The 16,165-nt window shown below is 38.0% G+C and overlaps 1 protein-coding gene across 1 annotated transcript in view; it reads right to left on the bottom strand.

Annotated features, from left to right (window-relative positions):
* ptp4a3a (protein tyrosine phosphatase 4A3a) overlaps positions 1–15,351 on the bottom strand; it is a 42,564-nt gene extending 27,213 nt beyond the window's left edge. Inside the window, exon 1 of the mRNA XM_067411649.1 lies at positions 15,243–15,351. The gene's annotated coding sequence lies outside the window, so the exon portion shown is untranslated. The remainder of the gene's footprint in view (positions 1–15,242) is intronic.
* Between the last annotated feature and the right edge of the window lie 814 nt (positions 15,352–16,165).

Below are 16,165 nucleotides of genomic sequence, written 5' to 3'. Positions count from 1 at the left end.
AGACTCTTTCTTGACCCAAAGAATTATAAAAATGTGTTCTCATCTTGTGCAGAAGCAGAAGTGGTACAGTCAAAATGCTGCATCTGTAACTGCATGAGAGGATAATATACGAGCCGCAAGTTTCGCGCTGACATGTTTCAATACTCTTCTTCAGTTTTTAACGCTTTATTTAACATTACAACTGACATAAATTAAATGCTTAAATTTTGACATCACTACTGGGAAATAACCAGATTTACTAAAAATGTCATGTAAACAGTTTACTCCAGACAACAGGTTATTTCAATAAGCTGATTTTTGTGAGTTATCGGCCTACTGGTGTGCATGTAAACATGCTCAGTCAATTTGAGTTTGTTTCATTGTCAACATAATACATATTTTTTTTCTTTATGTCTCCATTACAGCTGACGAAACTTAAAAAAAAAAAAAAAAAACTCTTCATCACACATTTGTGTTAGTAATATTATTGACGAGATGAACACTAACAAAAGTACTATGAAAATTTACAGGGACTATCTTTTCTGTGATGATTACCAGTTTCAAAGATACATTTGTATTAAATTTAAAATAATTTTTAAAAACTGTAATTTTGACCTTCAACTGTCTGGAGGCATTTGAAGTCCACTATAAGGAGAATAATCCTGGAATGTTTTCACCAAAAACCTTCATTTTTTTTCGACTGAAGAAAGACAGACATGAACATCTTGGATGACATGGGGGTGAGTAAATTATAAGGAAAAATTTATTTGTAAGTAGACTAATCCTTTAAAGTAAAAATATATTTAAAAAAACATAACACTGAATTTATAATAAAAAAAATATAACAGATTTGATAAGGGCCTAATTACTGTTAACATTTTAATAAATTATGAAATTGATAAGTTTTATAATTTGAACATTTTGATTGTTAAAATATAATTAAGACATTAAAAAGAATGTGAAAAACATTACATTTGGAGGGGAGCAGAATTTGGTAATAAAATAAGAAAGTAAAATTAAATAAAATAAAACAATTTGTGAAAAAATATAACAGATTTACCAGGGCTCTAAAATTTCTCAGCGCTTTGAATCAGCATAATTTCACATTAAAAACTTAATGATCCTCTGGGATTTTCTTTCACAAGAAGCTGGACAATCTGGCCTTCCTGTGAACCACTAGGGGACCACCAGCGGTCTGGTCTGGAGGTCTGTCTGAATGCAGGAATCCAAATTCTCACAGAACTCTGAAAGGTCAGGACTGCCAAAATTTGGCAGAGCAGGGAAGGGGATCACAACACAGGAAATCCCTCATCCTGTCTCGCAAGTATCAATGAAACACACACACACACACACACACACACACACACACACACACACACACACACACACACACACACACACACACACACACACACACACACACACACACACACACACACACACACACACACACACACACACACACACTTCAGTGTGCAATGAACACTGGTCAGCAAGAGGACAGCATGACCATGTCAGTACATTAAAGGGATAGTTCAGCCAAAAATTAAATTCTGTCATTAATTACTTACCCTCATGTGGTTCCAAACCCAAGACGTTTGTTCATCTTTGGAACACAAATGAAGATATTTTTTAAAATAATTAAACTATTACGGTCCCTCCATGGACAGCTACACTACTACCACTTTGATGCCTCAAAAAGTTCATAAAGAAAATGTCAAACTAATCCATACGAGTTGAGCGGTTTAGACCAAATTTTAAGAGATTCAATTGCTTTATATGATGAACAGATTGAATTTAGGCTTTTATTCACAAATAAACATTCATCAACTCGCACATCAGTTGTGGTAAACGGAAACTCAAACATGTTTGCTTGACGTGCGAACCAATGAGGTTCGCAGCAAGATTGAGCTTCCGCAAGAGTTTCGTTCATGCTTGTGTAACAGGTTTGGTTGAGCTTCTGCTTGTTTACTAATCAGTGTTTATATGTGCATAAAAGACTAAATTCAATCTGTTCATCATTCAAAGCAATCGAGTCTCTTCAGAAAATTTGGACTAAACTGCTAAATATTGGTCTGTGAAGGGATTTCATCAACAAAATCTTTTGTGTTCCGAAGATGAGCGCAAGTCTTACGGGTTTGGAACGACATGAGGGTGAGTAATTAATGACTGAATTTTCATTTTTGGGTGAACTAAGACTCACACACCTGCATTATCATAGTCTGTTTACCAAAGCTGTCAGTTTAAAAAAAGAGCAAGAAACTCAGAACACATTATTTAGTCAAAGTGGATATTTTGGATGCTGTTTTTTTCATGGGACATTCCCTCAGTCTGCAGCTGTGAGTTTTCAAACAACACACAAACCTTATGCTGATGTCAGAGGGTTTCCTGTCTGAGAACTGCAGCTGGACAATCAGTCTCGTAAAAAAAACAAAAAAAAAACCTGTCCACCAACATTACACAAATACTCAAATCGCTAAATAAAATTAATCTGAACCAATTTTGACATTCCCCTACAAATTTTTACACTGAATATCCTGTTTGAGATGTAAAATGAGCTGTGAATGCCTTTTCGTGTTGACTTTAAAGACAAAATAAAAATTGATATCATTTACTAAACATATCATCAACACACTAAAGAAATATTCTTTAATAAAACTTTTATGCAATCCTATCATGCAATCAAATCCCAAATGAAAAATAATTTTAAAATCCCCAAAATTTCATCCCTGAAAGAATATTTTTTTTTTTACTAATCTACACTTTATGCACCTTTAAATGCAATGCGGAATGCAAGCTGGACTCTCCCATCATGATAATGTCTGTGTTTAGTTAGTGGCCCAGAATCCTCCGTGAAGCAGAGGAGAAGAGAGTCTGGGAAGTCTGTTCATTTGGCCAAAGCACAAATCCTAAATCTCCTTGAAGGACACTGCTGCACCACATCACACAAATCATATGGTACAGCCTTACAATTTAGTACCTGAATTTGACATTAACATTCAATTGTGTTGTCACCCCAAATGTATTTCAGTCTGATCACTTAAAGTTAGGCCTATGACATACACTACCTTTCGAAAATTCAACACAAGACAGACGATTTGAGGTCTCATTCATGTCTGTAGCGCAAATAGCATGGTATCAAACACAGCTAAGGTCCAAATATGTTTCCCATACACACAAAGAATTTAGGCATTCAAAATGTTACACACTTAACATGGGCCTCACATTTGACATTATTGTAAGGGATTAAAAGCCACCCAACATCTATTTTAAACCTTTTATCTTGTAGTATGATTTGTGAATTAGTTTCCTGACTAAGCTCCAGAAGTTTTGCCACTTTTAACAGCCTGACATGGGGGCGAATGAGTTTCCCCTCTTTTCCCACCCCGTCTCCTCGTGATTAAATCCCAGGCTTGCGTCACAGCAGGCTCGGGCAGCCACCCATGGCCCTCCACTGGATTAATTAAAAGCATTTCTATTATAACCACTTCATGGGATGAGAACAATAAGCCACTGTAAAAGAGCAATACGACATTGGGAGGTAGATCTGTGCAGAGTGATTGCTTTCACCGGTGTTTCAAGTTAATGGATGTAAATCAATCAAAAAGTACTGGTTACGTACACAGTTGTGTAACTTTGTTGAGATGAGAGGCTTTTCAAAAAATGTACAAATATATATCACCAATTAAAGGTGATTTCTAGGGATGCACTAATAGGATTTTTTGGGGCCGATAACGATTTTAACAAACAATTATTTGTCACTTCCTGCGTTTTGAAATTTTGTCATCAAAATAGATAGTATTTTGATCATGTTTTAAATCGGCAAAAATCAAAACACCTGCATTAAATTATACTAGCAGGTTTATTGCTGCATCATCAAATAATTTCTAATGAACATGGATTGGATCCATTTAACATTCAGCAGGCCTACATAAATACAACTGAACAAAGATATATATGAAATGAACAGTGCTCTTTAGGTAGACTTAATAGTTTTCAGGTAGCCTACAGAAATAAAGTAAACAAATGTAAAATGGCACTGCATGTTCTTCACTGTATAAATGAAATGCATATTAATACTTTATTGTAACAGACTTTATAATGTCTATAGTTTGTTTTTGTATACATTTTAATTTTTTTGTAAGTTTAACTATGTATGAGATCTTCTTTACTAAGGCGGGACTCTTATTTTGACGGGTGTTGTAGTCTATGGAGCAATACGGTAATGACAAGGAGTGCACGCATACATAAAAAAAAAGTTCTTCATAGATATTTTGCAGATTTAAAGTTTGTCAGTTAATTAAGCACCCCCCGAAAAGGAACAAGATCCATATGTATTTATTTACTGTTAGTTGTAATAAGTGTTTTGTGTAATTCGCTGTATGTTGATGATAATGCAACGGAGAGATAGAGAGTTTAATGTGCACTTCTTGTACTCTGTATTGTTTAACTCTTCTGTTGATTTTTTTGGAGTGAAAACAGATGCAATAAATTAATGATGACCAAAACTTTACTGATGTTTTAGTCGTCATTCAAATGGGGTTCGCTACACTTTTGAAAGTTACAAAAGCTATTTAGTCAAAAAGTAGTGTGTGATCTCTTGTTATTTGATTAACATTAAAGCTCAGACAGCAGCGCTAGGATTACGCAACAGTCATTATACAAGTCAAATCAATTCACCTTTATTTATATAGCGTTTTTTACAATATAGATTGTGTCAAAGCAGCTTTACATTGATAACTGGTACATAATTTTGGCTGCACAGCAGCTCTTAAAGAATAGTGTCAATGCAGGCAGATCAAAGCACTGTTGAATATCAAATGTCAAGTCAAATGTCAAGTGTCCCCAACTAAGCAAACCAAAGGCGACAGCGGCAAGGAACCCAAACTCCAACAGGTGACATCAGGTGGCAAACAAGTGACAAATAGGTGTTAAAATGGAGAAAAACAACCTTAGGAGAAACCAGGCTTAGTCGGGGGGGGGCAGTTCTCCTCTGGCGAACAGTGCTTTGTTACGTTTCAGGTTGCTATCATAAGTCCAATAGGATCGCAACATTCAAAGTATTTATTTCATTTCCATCCAGTTGAGGATCGTAATCATCACACCGGTATGGATGGATGTTGAGGAACTGTGCCACTGGTTGTCGTGTAGATGAGGCTTTCACGATGAATGATCTAGTTGACTCAATCTCTGCTGATTCTTCAGGGCTGTGTTGTGGTCATGTCAAGGCGCAGGTCCTTGGTCTCACCTGGAAACGGCCCGGATCCGGTTGACTACAGGCCGTATCCAGCTCAGTGCCTTCACGCAGTTAATTAATATACGGTTTGTTATAACAGCCTTTTTCCTGCTAAAGCAGATATGTCGATGGTTATAAATTGAGCAAAAATCGGCCGATAAATATTAGCGGCTGATACATCGGTGCATCCCTAGTGATTTCAGTTGGCATATTGCATTCTATACTAATTGCAGGTTACACTGTTGGTTATAGTTTTAACATGTCTTACGTAGCCAGACCTTTGACTATCTGACTTGTAAACAAACAACAACTGTTCGCTTTTTAGGATTTTGACTTACATTTTTGCTTTTGATTTGTTGTGACCTCTCTACATCCCTCCCTTTTCACATAGGCATTTGATTCACTGTATTTTTGAGACACTGTATAAAAAGACTATTTCCTCGGCATATCACTTTCTTCCATTAACCAATAATCAATATGGGTTTGTTGAGATCTTGTGCCATGAGATCTCACGAGATTAAAATGTGATGAGATTTCTCGCTGAGGTATAGAAATATTGACATGACGGAGTGTGAGGATGAAATTAGGATAGAATATGTCACCACTACATTTACCCCTCCAGTGCTTTTTATAGAAATAATAACTATTTAATTCAGTTAACGTTCACTTCAATTCCATCTAGCTCATCCAACACGAGCTGCAGAGTCATACGTAGTGCAGCAGGAATCAGAGTTCACTGATCAAGTGACGAGATGACTGACAAGACCATGGCGGAGGATACATTGCACAAAAAAAAAAAAGTGGTCTCTATTTGCACTTTGAATATTGAGATTTTGATTTTGGTTGCACTTATTGTTTGCACTTAAAAGGTGCTAAAGAGGATGTTTTGTTTTATACATTTTTGCAATATTACTTGAAACTGTCTTTACTAACTGATAAACGACTATTTATTAGGTGCACTGAAAGGAATAATATTAATATACATCATCTGTGCACGAGGTAGGGCCTTAAAGGGATAGTTCATCCAAAAATGAAAATTTGATGTTTATCTGCTTACCCCCAGTGCATCCAAGATGTAGGTGACTCTTTTTTCTTCAGTCGAACGCAAATTATGATTTTTAACTGCAATCGCTGCCGTCTGTCAGTCAAATAATAGCAGTAGATGGGAACTTCAACTATAACAGTAAATAAAACTTCCTTAGACAAATCAAAATTAAAACCTGCGGCTCGTGACGACACATTAATGTCCTAAGACACGAAACGATCGGTTTGTGCGAGAAACCGAACATTATTTATATAATTTTTACCTCTAATAAACCACTATGTCCAACTTCGTTCAGCTTCCTGTTAGTGAGGTCAAAAAACGCATTCTGAAGACGGACGTGATGTCTCGCCCATATACTTCAATGAGCGCGAGACATCACTTCCGTTGTCAGAGCGCGATCAGACCTCACTAGCCGGAAGCTGAACGAATTTCCCTTAGTTATTAACTAAAATATTAACATTGCGTAGCTTAATTATTTGTTAGATTTGTTGGAATATCAGCTCAGCAGAACACATTTATAAGCCAAACCCAGTTGAACCAGTCATCCGTTCGAGCTAGCTTTCAGGTAGCTAAACTAATTGCAACTAATGGTAGGCCATTCAGTGACGGTGAGTTCATCAAGAAATGTATGAATGCTGTTGCGGAGGAGGTGTGCCCCGATAGAAAAGACGTCTTAAATGCGGTGAGTCTGTCCGCAAGTACCATCACCAGACGAATTGAAGAAATGGGGAATTATGTATATGCCCAGCTTAAGGAGAAAGTGAAAGAATTAGAATTTTTTGCATTAGCACTGGATGAGAGCAATGACGTGCAGGACACCGCACAGCTGCTAATTTTTCTTCGCGGAGTTAGCGCAAACTTTGAAGTGTCCGAGGAGCTGGCAGCCCTACAAAGTCTCAAAGGTACAACGACAGGGGAGGATATTTTTGGTAAAGTGTGCCAAACAATGGGAGAGCTTGATCTAGACTGGTCTAAGCTGGCCAGCATCACGACTGACGGGGCTCCTAGTATGGTTGGCGCGTCGAGGGGGCTTATAGGACGGATGAACAGAGAAATGGAGGAAAGAGGTTTCACTCCCCCGTTACAAGTCTGATTCACCAGCAAGCACTGTGCTGCAAAGTTCTGAAGTGGGAATCGGTCATGAAGGTGGTGGTGTCATGTATAAACTTCATCAGAGCAAACGGACTTAAACACAGACAGTTTCAAGCCTTTCTCTCCAAGCTAGAGTCTGCTCACGGAGATGTGCTTTACCACACTGAAGTTCGGTGGTTAAGCCGGGGCAGAGTTTTGAGGCGTTTTTACGAGCTGCTACCCGAAATCAACGCCTTTCTTCTGACAAAGGGCAAAACTGTCCCAGAACTGATCGACACAGAATGGAAATGGGACCTCGCCTTTTTAACTGATGTGACAGAAATGTTAAACGGCATTAACTTGCAGCTCCAAGGCAAGGGGAAACTAATATGTGACATGTATTCCCACATAAAAGCATTTGAGGTGAAACTAGCACTGCTTGTGGGACAAGTGCAAAAGCAAGAATGAAGATGTGCACACTTTTTGGCAGTACGTATATCTGTGAGCAAACCTTTTCTCGTATGAAACTGATGAAAACTCAGATGAGATCAAGATTCACTGTTGAACATTTGCATCAGACTTTGAGACTGGCTGTGACAGGAATGGAACCTGACATCGAACTTCTCATCAGCCAGAAGCAAGCCCACAGTTCACACTGATTAATAATAGGCTATACATAAGTAAGTAAATGTTTTGATTTCAATAGTAATGGATATGAAACATTTTTATTTTGATAATAATTATGCTTTTTTAAAAGGCTATATATCTCTTGTAAAGTAATACTCATTTGTCTGTATGGTGCATAAAATAATAAACTAAGCATTAGGAGGCATAATAAATACATTTAAAATAATAATAAAAACTCCACAATAATAGTCACTCTGGCCCATGTAATTTTCTGTGACCAACCCAGCCCCCCATTAAAGAAAGGAACAATAATGTGGCCCTCACAGAAAAAAGTTTGGGGACCCCTGGTTTACGCGATCATCGCGTAAACGATTGGCCCTCTGACTTGTCAATCACTGCCATTACATTCCTTGTGAAAGACGTGCGCGGATTGGCCCTCTGGCTTGTCAATCACTGCCATTATGTTCCTTGTGCGAGACATGCCTGCCTCTGCACTCCAGTAACTTTCCACACTCTACAGGCGCCACATGCAATGTTTTTGTCAGGAGACAGGAGCAACAACTGCAGATTATGAGTTACCTGCGGTGAGTCCGACATAATGAATCCACTAACACGACACAGCGAATGCCGGTGGTAAACGCTTGTGTTCCAATACTCGTGCACGAGTTTTGGGAGGCGTTCCCTCAAAATGAGCTGTGAAGGAGGGGGGTTGTTCTTACGCATGCGCTCATTTCAAAAACGGTCTCACTAACGGTCTTTGGTTTCTCAGTCGACGAAAAGATCCTCTTTAGCACCTCTAATAAGACAATAAAATCTTTTTATTTATAGATTTTTTATTTCAGTTCAGTTAGGAGGTCAAAAGTTGTAGAAGCTCATAAATTATGTACAGTTTTAAGGTCTGAAGAGACTCATTTGAAATCATAAAGGAGAGAAGCTAGTCAGTTGAGTTTGTGGCAAAACCTTTTTCAGTGCTTGAGTATTGTTGTCTTTCACTGCATATGATAATTCTCATAAAGCAGAACTAAAATGACATTCATTACAAAATGATTAGTTAGAACATTTCAAATGCACCTGCACAATATTTTTCTAGTCGTGTATTTTGTCTTTGAGGATTTCTTAAAAATACCGTGTAAAAATCTCATCTCGTGCTTGTGAACTCAGTCTCATGTCTCATCTCATCACACCCCTAATAATCAAATATGAATGATTCTTATAGGACACGAGAGTGCCAATGCATTGATATTCTGGCTGTCTTGACCACTAATGGTAAATACACTGGAGTCCAGAATGATTCATCTTTGCATGATAACCTATTAATTAACCCTCCATCTCATCACCCTAACAAGCCTGAACCAGAAGAGCATCTCGAGACATCTGTACAGTGACGCATTTGATATGAGAGTCAGAGGCAGTCATGAGAATTGTTATCTTGGTTACTGAATCAAATGTATGGAACAATGCCTTCAGGAAGATTATGGTTTGATATCTGATGTTGAGTATGTCAGCTAAATACTATACTTAGTACAGCTCAGTCCACAACCAATGCACTGAACTTAATCAAAAACAGATACAAAAGATGAAAACCGCCAGTGATCTCTGTTAAGGAAAGCCACTGCGCTTGAAACTGCAGCAGATAAATTATAGCCTGGATACCAGCCGAACTTAGCCCCGCCCACAACATTTTGAGGTCGTTGAGTTCGGTCTGGACTCGATCCGTAGAGGAGTAATTATGCCCGAACAGAAACTGTTCGGACCAATCACATTTGCCAGGGCGATGATTGACAGATTATCACCAGAAAAGTAATCAGCCACGTCATCAAAGAGTGCTTGGGTTGAATTAGTTTACAACAATGATGGCTGTTGTTGAAGAACTGAGATGTGTAGATTCCGCCATCGCGTCCGTTATAGAAGATATCGACAGCGCATTAATTGGCAAGTACTCCGTGTATACTTATTCTTTTTACAACACCGGCAAAGATTGTTTACGCTCATCTTCTACTAGTTCCAGCATCTGTGCAGTTGAGTTCTGTTGACAACTATGTGTCGCTCAACATACGTCACTTACTCTGTAGCTCTTATTGGTTGTAGGTCTATCCAATTGAGGTCTTTCCTGGATCGGTTGAAATACGCCCCCATAATCAAAGCCCAATGGAGCAGTATCAGACTCATATTTGAACTAGAATTGAGTATGACCACGTCAGACTGAATCAGTCAGACAAACTCACTTCTTGACTGAATCGTCTCAGATTAGACTTGCTCACTGAACAGCAGGTTATTAGATCTGACACAAAATACTGTTAATGAGTTAGCAACAGGGTTGCACAATATGAAAAAAAATTTTTTTATCTGTATTAATCTGTGATTTAATAATGTGTTTAATAGACAGAACCGTAGTTCACTGACAAGCCACGCAATATCGCGTTCATTATCGCAGATGAATCGCCTTTGATAATGAACGCAATATTGCGTAGCTTATCAGTGAACTACGGTTCTGTCTATTAAATGCCGCTCCATTTGAAAGCAGGTGATGGTGATTTAGCGGTAATCAGGGAACCGGCTTTACTGACGAAACGTGCGTGACAATCGCATGCGATATATCGCCCAGCCCTACGCCCAAGTATAATGGAGACACATTTTTGCTTTTATTATTTTTATCCTCTTATACTTTTAATATCCGCCCAAGATAATGAAACCATCCGCGATCGATTAACTAGTCGTTCCGTACTCGTTATGTGTGAGTCAGAACTGTTTACTCCTGCTAGCATTCCCACAGGTGCTGCATGTTGCAAAGTTACAAGGGGGCGCTGTTGTGCATTCTACAAGCTCAGGCAACAGCGCTTCAGACTGCTTCAAAGTGATTCTCAATCAATGAAAAGCGCAGATTTATGCCAGGCGATTGCTAATGAACTCAAGTTAATGAATTATTACAATGTCTACTTTATGGCCTTTATATAAAACGTTTTATACGGTTGTAAGTATCTGAAGGATCAGCCTGCAATAGTACAGACATTTCAAAATAAAGAGTCCCGGTGTATTTCGGGCTTGTTTATAATTAAAAGTTACACGCTAAGTTTTTTTCTTTTTCTTTTGGGCATTATTGGTTTTTTGGTTACACAATAAATTGTATTTAATTTGATTTCCATTTAATTCATATTAAATTATTGTAGTCTCCCCCACAGGAAGAAAAACTAAGAACATTATTTGACACACAAATTATTCATTATATACATTTTACTAGTAAAATCTGTGTCCCATTCACTAAGAGAAACACTATATGACAGCAAGGAGAACATAGGAAAAGGATAACCATTTAAATGCTGTAATTTTGCATAATTTACAATAATAATGCATAATATTAGTATGTAATTAAAATTAAATGAATACAAATAATGTTAAAAATCACACATTATTTGTTTGTCACATGTAGTAGACCATTTTTGTGCCGTGGGTAATAGAAGAATTTTTCACCCGGCTACCACCGCAAGTATATTTCAAACCTGTGGGAAGCACTGGACGATATATATAACATTGACATAAGAGATCACCCGGATTTAGTGTGTTTAGTGTGTGCGGACAGATCACAACTAAGGTAGGCAAGGAGTTGTCAGAGTAACACTAAACACTAAGAGCACATCAGTAGGAGCTCTGGAGTGCACGGCTTAATAACTCCCCTGCTGTGATAACGAAACCAAAGTTATGTTTACTTGGCAACAGCTGAAATGTTGTTGGCAGCTGCATGTTTGAGAGTTTACAGTTTAAGATGTTTGTTACGTAAAGGACGTGGGAGGTTCTTGCGGTTATCTTAGAAGAAACTGAATTAGGTTTATGCAAATTGTAATTTCACATCTGTGCATACACACCTTAACACAGAAAAAGTTGAAGGATGACAATATGAAACAGGACTACATGAGTGGTCAAAAATTATATTGAGGTTTGAACTGCAATATTCCAGGGTCCTGGTGCAGCAACACTGAAGCCCTAATACAGGTTTCCTCAAATCCAGTCCTGTTGGGCCACTGACCTACAGAGTTTAGTTCCAACCCTAATCAAACACACCGGAACAAGCCAATCGGGGTCTTCAGAGTTGCTAGATAATTTCAGTTAAGTGAGCTTGATCAGGGTTTGAGATAAACCAAAGACTTTTGATATACAGAGATGGTACACTCATATTACTATGAATCTGAAAAAGTGCAGTGCGCAATATCCCGCCTTCTAAATAAAAGAGCCAAAGTCATTGCGTCACTGCAGCTGCCTTTAGAAGCTCCGGCTGCTTTAGAAGCAGTCAGTGTTCCTAGATGTGCACTTATGAGTGTACATGTGCATTGGCTGGTCCAGCCTGAAAAATGCAGTATTTTGTTATGATTTGAGCTTTAAGAACAAAATTTATGAGACAGTTGTTGTCATATTTCATTGGTGATTTAAAGGTGCAGTAGGTGATCTGGGAAATGCTAACGTTAGCCTGCTAGGATACGATCCCACCTTCCCTGCAAATCGCAGTCTAAAGACATTGTTTCATTTCATTCGGACCGAATATAATAATTGGATGAACATTTTATGGTCCTACACCTACCACAAACGATATATGTATATAAAAATACATGTAAACAGTGATTGCTATCAGGATATGAGGAGACTTTCAACCAGTATAAGAAAAAAAGTTTCTGTAGAGAATCACCTATCATACCTTTAATCGTACGCTTGGTGAACAGCTTTGGAGAATGCTTCCCCATTCAAAGAGATAGAAAGCTGTACTTGCATGACTGAAATAGCCTTATTTGAGGAACCCTGCCCTAATATGTGGTAATTTATGATGTTTAAACCTCTAGTTTCCTGAATTATATTTTCCATTACAGGTTCTTTGAAACAGTTTATGGAATATTTGCAAAAATAAATTTACTTTTAATTTCCTAACTGGTTGTTTCTGGATAGGCAGATGACCAATAATTCACATTAAGCGCACAATGGAATCAATGGAAGCCCATCATTTGACATGATGAACAAAGTTCCAGTCAGCTGGAGAGTGTTTTTGATTCATTTGCATGATGTTATTTGTTTGTGCGAAATTGGATGTACCCACAGTTTAATACATCTGTGTGTGCTGCGCTCATGTGCACCTGCAAGAATACATGCATCACTGAACTAAGAGAGTTCTCACACATAACAACAGACAAACCACCTGGCCCACCAAAACCACTTCAGCTTTGAGTCAGCAACTAAACCAGAAAACCTGTCAATCGTAGTCATTTTCTGAGTTTTTTTCCTATGCACATCTGTTCTTGTGCACAAGAATGCGTGCATTTCAAGATTATTTTAATTATTATGCACATTAAATGTTCTGCACTAAAATTCGCAAAACAAAGATGCACAAGCCGCATCTAATTAGCACATAAATTAGGAACATCTGAAACATAAAAGAGCCTATATCACCTGAGGCTAAGTGCAAGTTGGCATACACACTGGCACACTGTGTGTGGTTAACAACTGTTTATCAAACAGATAATTGCATGACCCGTATCCGGTTTGGGTCAAGTGCTGGCTGATACTCATCAACTTTGGCACATACTTCAAAGCCAGAGATAGGAGCATGTTTATTCATTTTCATTCTGCAGGGGCTGGTTACTATCAAAGTCCCAAACCTAGAGAGAATACACAAAGATTTTTCGGATACGATTAGGTTTAAAGAGCTCTGTGACCCCTACCATCGACAAACACCACCTCTGGCACTTTAGGAAGGAGCTCCATGTGATTTTTCTTTCATGCAAGATGTTAGTGCCTGGTCATAGTCATCCAGCTTGATAGATGTGATCTAAATTTCCCTTGCACCCTACAACCTCACGATCAAGTTTTATAGACCACAGCCGAGGGCAAGTAAAATTCCCAAGCAATTGAACAAAAGAGGAGCCCCATATAGCTGAAACCACACAGCAAAAAAGAGCAGTCGGCTGACATCTCAAGGAATCCTGTACGTCACTGAGAGTGCAGAAACAGCTCTTTCTGGCACAAGGACTGAAGGTCATGTGGAAGTATTTATTTGAGGCTCGGGACCCTCTTGGGGAAAGCTCTGCAGAATTCTTGGTCCTGAGAATTTGCTGGTCTTTCTCTTACCACATAAGAAAGCCAATGTAGAGGATGAAAAACAACGTGCAAAGCAGACAAAAATACCACGGGCTTTGAGCGTAAATGTGATGCATTTCTGATGAAAATAGCTTATTTGCTCTGCCAAAACATTTTCTTCTGTAGAAAACAGCTTTGCCTCCAGTCTTTAAGCAGACAGAAAATTTACAAAAGTCATTTTAACTGCAACACTATAGCAAACAAAGTTGGCAACAAATACCTGAAATGAAAATGTAGCAAAAGTGCTACCATAGTAGTCAAACATGTAAGATGACTCAAAAAGTCCTCTGTAAATGTGATTTATCCACCTGAATTGTGAATGACCTGTTTGGTGGGTGTCTTACTTTCTGCTATTAATCATGCCGGGTCTACCGAACACAAGTACAATGGCAATGCATACCACCAAAATGTCATCACTCAATAAGAAAAGGAATTACCTTGTTCAGCATCCATCTAAAGTCAAAAAGACTTATGTAACTGGCACAAATCCTGACTAAAATATGAATCTGTGATGTGGGTGACCTGGCTGAATTACTCAGGTTTTTAACCAGATGCTGCCATACGTATGGTATGTTACTCTCCTATTGACACTAATGCTAAAATACCTAAGGGTTCTTATCATGGAAAAAAAAGTTACACGACCATTTTTTTTTTCTCAGAAGTACTTCATACAGTAGCTTTCAATCTGGAGCTTTAACGACACAGAGACGTGGACAGAAAAATTACAAGATGTCGCCCTAAAAACCGTGGAAACTGGCCTATAAACTGACAATACGAAATTAAAAACCTCATTTTAAAACGAAAACCGTGTACAATCTTTGTTATTTTACTAAAATCCTGTAACGTTTAGTTTATGCTGGTCCCCCTGGACATCTGTCTGGACATATCCCACAAAACAGCACGTTAAGCACATTAACACCACAGACAGCTTTTTTATGCAAAATTTCTCTACTTCAAGAAAAACAACCAAAAAACTACAGTGATAACTCTGCCAACCATGATTTCCGACAGAAAGCCGGTTTGGGCAACACCCTCAGCCACACAATCCGCTTAAATGCTCATCATACACGGCGCTCTGGTCGGTCATCAAGTCTATTTTCGTCAGTTTTGAACATCTAATACGCATTTATTAAGATAGATCGCAAAAGATTGTGCGTTCATTCTACTTACCGAAAGGTTCCAGCAAATAATCTACAATCTCTGAGTGACTCAAGCCTCGCCATGCGATCGTAGTGATGTCCGATTCGCGAGCCAATGATTCTGTTCAACACGTTCTTTCTCATGAATCAGACGAACCGATTCGCAAAACCAAATGGTTCGCCCACATGAATTCTAATGTTGCCTTCACGTGCTATCGGAAATTTGATAATTTCCACTTTTGCAGTTGTGATTTACGAACTCATCGCATTCAAGTTTCGAAATGGGAGGACGTTCATGTACAATTTTTACATAGGAAACTCGTATTCACGATCATTCCGAGAGCACGTGACTTCAGGCAGCATTACAAGCCTTGATAACGTTTATTCATCAAATGAATGAAAGTATAACACTTGATACTTTTAAAGAAAAAAAAATATTTGTAGAAATATCCAGACATGTCTAGACATTACACTAAAATTTCCTTTTTTTTTTTATTTCTTTTAAGACAAAAAAAAAAACAAAACAAAACAAAGACTTAAGTGAGTTTTTGACTCAATCTGAATTGTGCAATGTTTAATTAAGCCTATGATTTTATATTCAAAAAATAGTTGCTTGTGGCTATATTATGCAAATAAACCTATATAATTATAATAATTATTAAGCTTTTACTTAGGCTATTATTAGATTGTTGTTATAGCCTAGTTAATCAGAATCGTGTTGCCATTAAACCTGTGCATGTTGCACAATTAACATATTAATGATATTGTTGGCCTAAATGATATCATATAATCACCAAATGACTATCCTACCATATTATAAATAAATAAACTATTTATGGGGACACTCACAATACGACTTGTGGGGATTCATTTCCCTAACACGCATCAGTACGGTTCTCAGTGAATCTTGAATCGGTTGCTGTAGCCTAACTGACTTAATAAAATTGTTCAAAG

This window comes from Chanodichthys erythropterus, chromosome 15, assembly GCF_024489055.1.
Source record: "Chanodichthys erythropterus isolate Z2021 chromosome 15, ASM2448905v1, whole genome shotgun sequence".
Classification (NCBI taxonomy): domain Eukaryota; kingdom Metazoa; phylum Chordata; class Actinopteri; order Cypriniformes; family Xenocyprididae; genus Chanodichthys; species Chanodichthys erythropterus.
The sequence above is the reverse complement of the archived record's forward strand: the minus strand, read 5'-3'. Positions and strand labels throughout refer to the sequence as shown.